Source organism: Phacochoerus africanus, unplaced genomic scaffold (genome assembly GCF_016906955.1).
Source record: "Phacochoerus africanus isolate WHEZ1 unplaced genomic scaffold, ROS_Pafr_v1 Scaffold_38, whole genome shotgun sequence".
In the NCBI taxonomy this organism is placed as follows: domain Eukaryota; kingdom Metazoa; phylum Chordata; class Mammalia; order Artiodactyla; family Suidae; genus Phacochoerus; species Phacochoerus africanus.
In genome coordinates, this window is record NW_025927409.1 from 20506 (window position 1) to 26770 (window position 6265).

The 6265-nt window shown below is 55.1% G+C and overlaps 1 pseudogene; it reads left to right on the plus strand.

Annotated features, from left to right (window-relative positions):
• Positions 1 to 4850: 4850 nt before the first annotated feature.
• LOC125119290 (keratin-associated protein 10-12-like) lies at positions 4851 to 5632 on the plus strand (annotated as a pseudogene).
• The last annotated feature ends 633 nt before the right edge of the window (positions 5633 to 6265 follow it).

Below are 6265 nucleotides of genomic sequence, written 5' to 3' on the forward strand. Positions count from 1 at the left end.
CTAGAGACTCTCATACTGAGTGAAATGAGCCAGAAAGACAAAGACAAATACCATATGATATCACTTATAACTGGAATCTAATATCCAGCACAAATGAACATCTCCTCAGAAAAGAAAATCATGGACTTGGAGAAGAGACTTGTGGCTGCCTAATGGGAGGGGGAGGGAGTGGGAGGGATCGGGAGCTCGGGCTTATCAGACACAACTTAGAATAGATTTACAAGGAGATCCTGCTGAATAGCATTGAGAACTTTGTCTAGATACTCATGTTGCAACAGAAGAAATGGTGGGGGAAAAATGTAATTGTAATGTATACATGTAAGGATAACCTGACCCCCTTGCTGTACAGTGGGAAAATAAAAAAATTATAAAAAAATAATAAAATAAAATGGTAAGCATAAAAAAAAAAAAGAATAGCAGGAGTTCCCACTGCGGCTCAACCAGATCTGCGGCGTCTTGGAAGCACTGGGACACAGGTTTGATCCCCGGCCCGGCATGGTGGGTTTAGGGTCTGGCATTGCCACAGCTGTGGCTTCGGTCTTGGCTACGGTTCGGATCTGATCCCCAGCCCAGGAATTCCATATGCCATGGCGGGGGGCAAAAAAGAAAAGGAAAGAAAAAAAGAAATAATATAACCCTTCTTAAGAGAATGGATGTTAATGAAGCCACACTTAGGGACACATAACAAAACCGATAAAAGCAAAGCTAAAGACTCACTGCGGAAAACAATCAGAGGAAAAGTAACCACGAATGCACCGTAGCAGCAGTGAGATCTGTCCCCCATTTCCAACAGAAACAGAGAAAGCAAGGAGCCAGTGGGACGGCATCCTGCCTGCCTGCAAGGATTCCATTCGCAGGCGAAGGTGAAACAAAACATCGCCAGACAAAAACTGAGCCAGTGCAACAACGGAAGACCCGCCTTAAATGAACATTAAAGCGAAGTCTCCAGACAGAATGACTGAAAGCCAGAAATGCAGGAAGAAGTGAGGAGAGGCTGAAAGGAAACGTGAGAAGGAAAGCGGAAGTGAGGCCAAGCTCGGTTTAGGGTCACAGTGTTGTGATGTCACGTGTTACATTCACAGGTGTGTGGGGTCTAAGCTACAAGCAGAAATAAAAGGCATGACGACACGGACAGGAAAGGTGGGGGACAATGAAGCGTCCTGAGGTCCCAGCATCGCTTCGGAGGCGGAGGAGCACTAAGGGGTACCTGTTACGTAAGCCGAGCAGGCACCCTGTAATCTCCAGGGTAACCACTGAAGGAATAGGAAAAACACGTACAGCTACTGATGATTAGAAGCAGGAAAACGAATAAAAATGCGTGAGTAATCCGAAGCAGTCAGGAAATAATGTTTAAAAGGAACATAAAAAAGTCGGGACAAAGAGAAGACATATAATCAGACGGTGGATATAAACCTAATTATTATCAAAAGTTGAATTAAAGGTAAAGATTTAAATATTCAAATTTACAAATAATGATGGTTAGTCTGGATTTTAAAAAGGAAAAGAAAACCCATGTGCTGCTTACAAGAACTAGATCCTAAATATAAGAGCACAGGGAAATTGGAAATACAAAATTGGAAAGGACACATCACTGCAAACACTAACTAAAAAAACCTGCTCGTTCATACCAGATAACATAGACATTAAAGAAGTATTATTTGAGGTAAAGACATTTCATGAAACTGAAAGGTCAGCCCACCAGAGAGCCAGCATCATTTTAAATGTGTATGTACCCAATAACACAGCTCCAAACAAAAAGCAGACATCAGCAGAACTAAGCCTAGAAATAGAGGAAGGTAAATCATAGCCGGGACTGTGACTACGCCTCTCTCAGTTATTAATGGGAAAGGAGACCAAAACCCCTCAAAATGGGAAAGACGGCTCCAAGTTTGGAGTGAAAGAGTGCAGCCATCAACATAAGATTTGCAACTTTAATGACAAAAGCTTTAAAACTGCCCTGGATAAAGCATCATACACAGAAGAGACCAACAGTGATACGGTGACCATAACTGCCACACGAGTCATGGAGAAAGAGCCAATCACGCCCAATGAGATCTCACAAATTGCTGATACACCCGACAACATAGCAGAAAATGGCCTAAGGATAAGGAGAGACAATTGGCCGAGAAAAGGGTGTGAATGTTTTGTGAGCATGCTTAACCCCGCTTGACAGGAGAGAAGGCAAGTTTAACCACCACTTTCGCTGTTCACTTTTCAAGGAGGAAAAGGCACAAGCTGCTGACGCCTGCGTTGTGGGCGGGTCAGTGCTGTGGGCACAAGTCAGTGCTGGGAGCAGGTCGCTGCTACGTGCAGGTCAGTACTGTGTGCCCGCCCCTGGGATGTGGGTGCTTCCTCAGCTCCGAGGGCGGTTTGCTGCTCTGTGGCAAAGTTTAAAACCTGTACCGTTGACCCGGAGTCACTAGGCATTTATCCCACAGGCATTTCCAAGTAGGCATGAGGTCTGCGCAAAAGCATCGGAGTGTGAGCCTGTTCAAAAGTCCAGGACACAGACCATGGGAGACAGACTCTGCTGGTGTCCACCTGTAGTGTGGCCTTGCTGCTCCAGTGAGGTCAGGACCTATGTCACACTTACGGACGCAAAAGAACGTAGGAAAGGCGAGGGAAGCACACGGGTACAGGTGCGTGGTTGTGTTACGTAAGAGGAGAGCCCCAGTCCTGGGAGGGAGGCTCGCTCCTGTCCTGTTGTGAGCTGCCCTCAGAGAGGGCCACATGGCGAGGACATGAGGGCTGCCTCCAGGTGACAGCCAGCAAGCAATCAGGGCCCTCCATCCCACCACCTCCAAGGGGCTGAATTCTGACAAGATCCACGTGAGCTCGGCAGAGAACCCTTCCCCAGCCGAGCCTTCAGATAAGACCCTGTGTGGCAGCCTTGCGGAAAACCCAGGTCAGCGGTGCCTGGGTTTCTGACCCACAGAAGCCATGAGGCTACGTGCACGTGTTGTTTTAAGTCCCTAAACTGGAGGTACTCTGTTACCCAGCAAAGGAAAGGGAACACACAGACCCATGTGGGAGTCTGGGCAGCTACAAATGAAAGTGAAATCTTCATGTGTTCCCAGGAAAGGTGCCCCATGTTTAATTAAAACACACAGTGGGTAGAATATGATACAATTTTATTTTAAATATTTATACCCACAAAGACATTGTGTGTGTGTGTGTGTGTGTGTGTGTGTGTGTGTATGCCCATAGAGAGAGGGACTAGACTAGATAGATGGATGGAAAGATGGACAGACGGATGGACGGATGGACGGACGGATGGACAGATCGCCAGGTGAAAGGCAGGAAAGTGGGTAGCTGGAAAGAGAGGGAGGGAGACAGGCCCCTCCTCTGTGAATCCACCCACTCCGAACGTGGGCGTGTTGCGCCCAAATCAACAGCTGTGTGCCGGCCCCCCAGGCACACGTCCCCAGCTGACCCTGCTAGTGTCAGCTTTCCCACCCTTTTCATGGTCTCTTTAGTACCATATTTTTCACGTTCAGGAGGCATTCTGCTTGTGGTTAAAATGCCCCAAGCGTGGCGCGGCAGGGCTGTCTATGTCCCTGAGCACAAGGAGGCTGTGACGCGCCTCAGGGACAAGCACACGTCAGACGAGCCTCTTTCAGGCCTGAGTTGTAGCCTGGTGGCCGTGAGCGCAAGGTGAGCTAAGATGCACAGCAAATACATACTGAATAAAATGCCTTCCAACAGAAACACACATGCAACAAGGTCACCTGTTGATCAGTTGGTGGAAGTGTGAGCAAAGGCTCTCAGGAACCCAGCCCCAGAGATCCCCGGGAGCCATGGTTCAATAGTTGCAGAATTTGCTAGTTCAGTGTTTGCGGTAACTTGATGGGACGTAACTGCCGTCGGTAAGAATGCACTGCATGTGTTTGTGGATGTGCGTGTGTGTGTGCACGTGTGTGTGCACGCACCCCGAGAGAAAGCAGGGCAAGCTGCTGCATCCTAGGAGAATGGTGGGAGCTGGCAGCCAGCAGGAGGGGGCGGTGTCCTGGCTGCATCTCCTGTCTTTGCTGTGAGTTCTGTGGCCATGGCTGTGTGCTACTTGGTGACAGTGGGGCTGTCTGCTGTCCTGCAGGGAGGCGGGTGGGCTATCGGGCCAGCAGTGGCCTGGCTGGGGCCGAGAGGGGCTGTCCTGGAGGAGAAGCTGGGCCGTCCAAACCCAGGGAGCTGCCCCAGAGGGAGGCAGGGCCATCACCCCCTCCGAGCCCAGCTGACCCATGGGAACCGCAGGCCAGGAAGCTGCCATCATCCTGCAGGGCAAGAGAAGCACAGGCTTTTGCCCCAATTCATAGTCCTGTGGTTTCAAGTGCGCAGGAGAGGTAGACAGTGGACTCATGGACAGGAAGGAGGCAGAGAGGCAGGCCTTGGTGGCGAGGAGTCCCTCAGAGCCCACGAGTCCTGGGAGGCCACTAAATGCCCCTGCCCCTGAGGCCCTCCTGACAGGTGGCGGCAGTCCAGCTCCCACAGGATGAGGGTTTGACCAGAGGGAACGTTTACCACCCACCTGCAACGTGAGTGGTGGCCTGGGCTGCCCTGACAGGGGACAGGACGATGCCGTGAGACCCGGGAAGGTCAGAGGCACCCCACCCCACACCTGCTCCCCTGGGGACACAATGGGACAGACTCTGGAGCCAGACGCTGTCAGGATTTATGAGCGACAACATCACAGGCAGAGCATCCTCATGCCGCCTGGGAGCCGGAACTGGAGGCTTCTTGAGCCTGGGAAACAGGAGCCAGGAGGGGTATAAAAGGCCCACATGTCTGAGCACCGCACACACACTCACACACACTCACACACACCACTCACACCTCCTCCAGCCCACGCCCCCACCATGGCCGCCTCCACCCTGTCCGCCTGCTCCAGCGACCTGAGCTACGGCAGCCACGTCTGCCTGCCCGTTCCTGTGACTCCTGCACCGGCTCCTCCTGGCAGTGGGACGACTGTCCAGAGAGCTGCTGCGAGCCCCCCTGCTGCGCCCCCAGCGGCTGCACCCCGCGCCCCGCCTGGCCCTCGTCTGCACCCCAGCGAGCTGTGAGCCCAGCCCCTGCCTGTCAGGCTGCACCAGCTCCTGCACCTCCTCCCCTGCCAGCCGGCCTGCTGTGTGCCCCTGCTGCAGGCCCGTCTGTTGCACTCCTGTCTGTTGCACACCTGCGTGCTGCACACCTGTGTGCTGTGAGGCCTCCCCGTGCTCAGACTCCTGCTGCCAGCAGTCGAGCTGCCCGCCGTCCTGCTGCACCTCCTCCCCCTGCCAGCAGGCCTGCTGTGTGCCCGTCTGCTGCAGGCCCGTCTGTTGCACTCCTGTCTGTGCACGCCCGTGTGCTCGCCCGTGTGCTGCGAGGCCTCCCCCTGCTCGCGCCGCCTCGTGCTGCCAGCCCAGCCCCTGCCCCTCGTCCTGCTGCAGACCCTCGTCCTCCGTGTCCCTCCTCTGCCGGCCCGTGTGCCGCCCCGCCTGCTGGGTGCCCGTCTCCTCCTGCGGGGCCCCCGCCTCCTGCTGCCAGCCCAGCTGCTGCCGCCCGGCCTCCTGCGTGTCCCTGCTCTGCCGCCCCGCGTGCTCCCGCCCCGCCTGCTGCGTGCCCGCCTCGGCCTGCGAGTCCTGCTGCTGACCGGGCCCGTCCCCCCAGGGCCAGCCGGGCTCAGGTCCCCCCCGTGACCTGGTCCTCCCAGCCTCCTCAGTCCTGACCAGGGTCAGGTGGCTGTCCCCACTCGGGACAGGGTCCCCTCATGTCCCCACTATCCTGACCTGACCTCTGAGCCCTGCTCCCAGGGCTCCTGCCTCCCAGGAGGTGCCGCCACCCGCCCCTGGGTCACCTCCCCTCCCTCTCCGTTCCTCTGCCCGGGTCCCTCGGCCTGGACTTCCAACCTGCCAGCACCTCCTCGGGCACCTGGAGAAATAAACTCACTTTTTACCTGACCCGCTTCCTTCCATCGTCACTGGGGGGCAAACACGGGCTTGACCCGACGTCGGTCACCTCCAGCCATGGGTGTGTCTGGGAGTGGGGGGTGCGAGAATCTCCGAGGCAGTGGCCTGACTGCTCTGGGCGGGTCACCGCGGGGCTCCTGCCCTCAGCAGGAAGGTCAGTGCGTGCTCAGCCCCCAAGCCCGGGGCTTTCCAGAGGCTGGTCCCCTGTCATGTCTGGGGGTTCTCAGGCCCCCTGGACCGTTTCCACTCATCGTCCATCTGGGTGAACTGGCCCTGAGTGTCCCCTCCAGGTGGCCGGCCTAGGGGGTCCACATAGCCACAGCCAC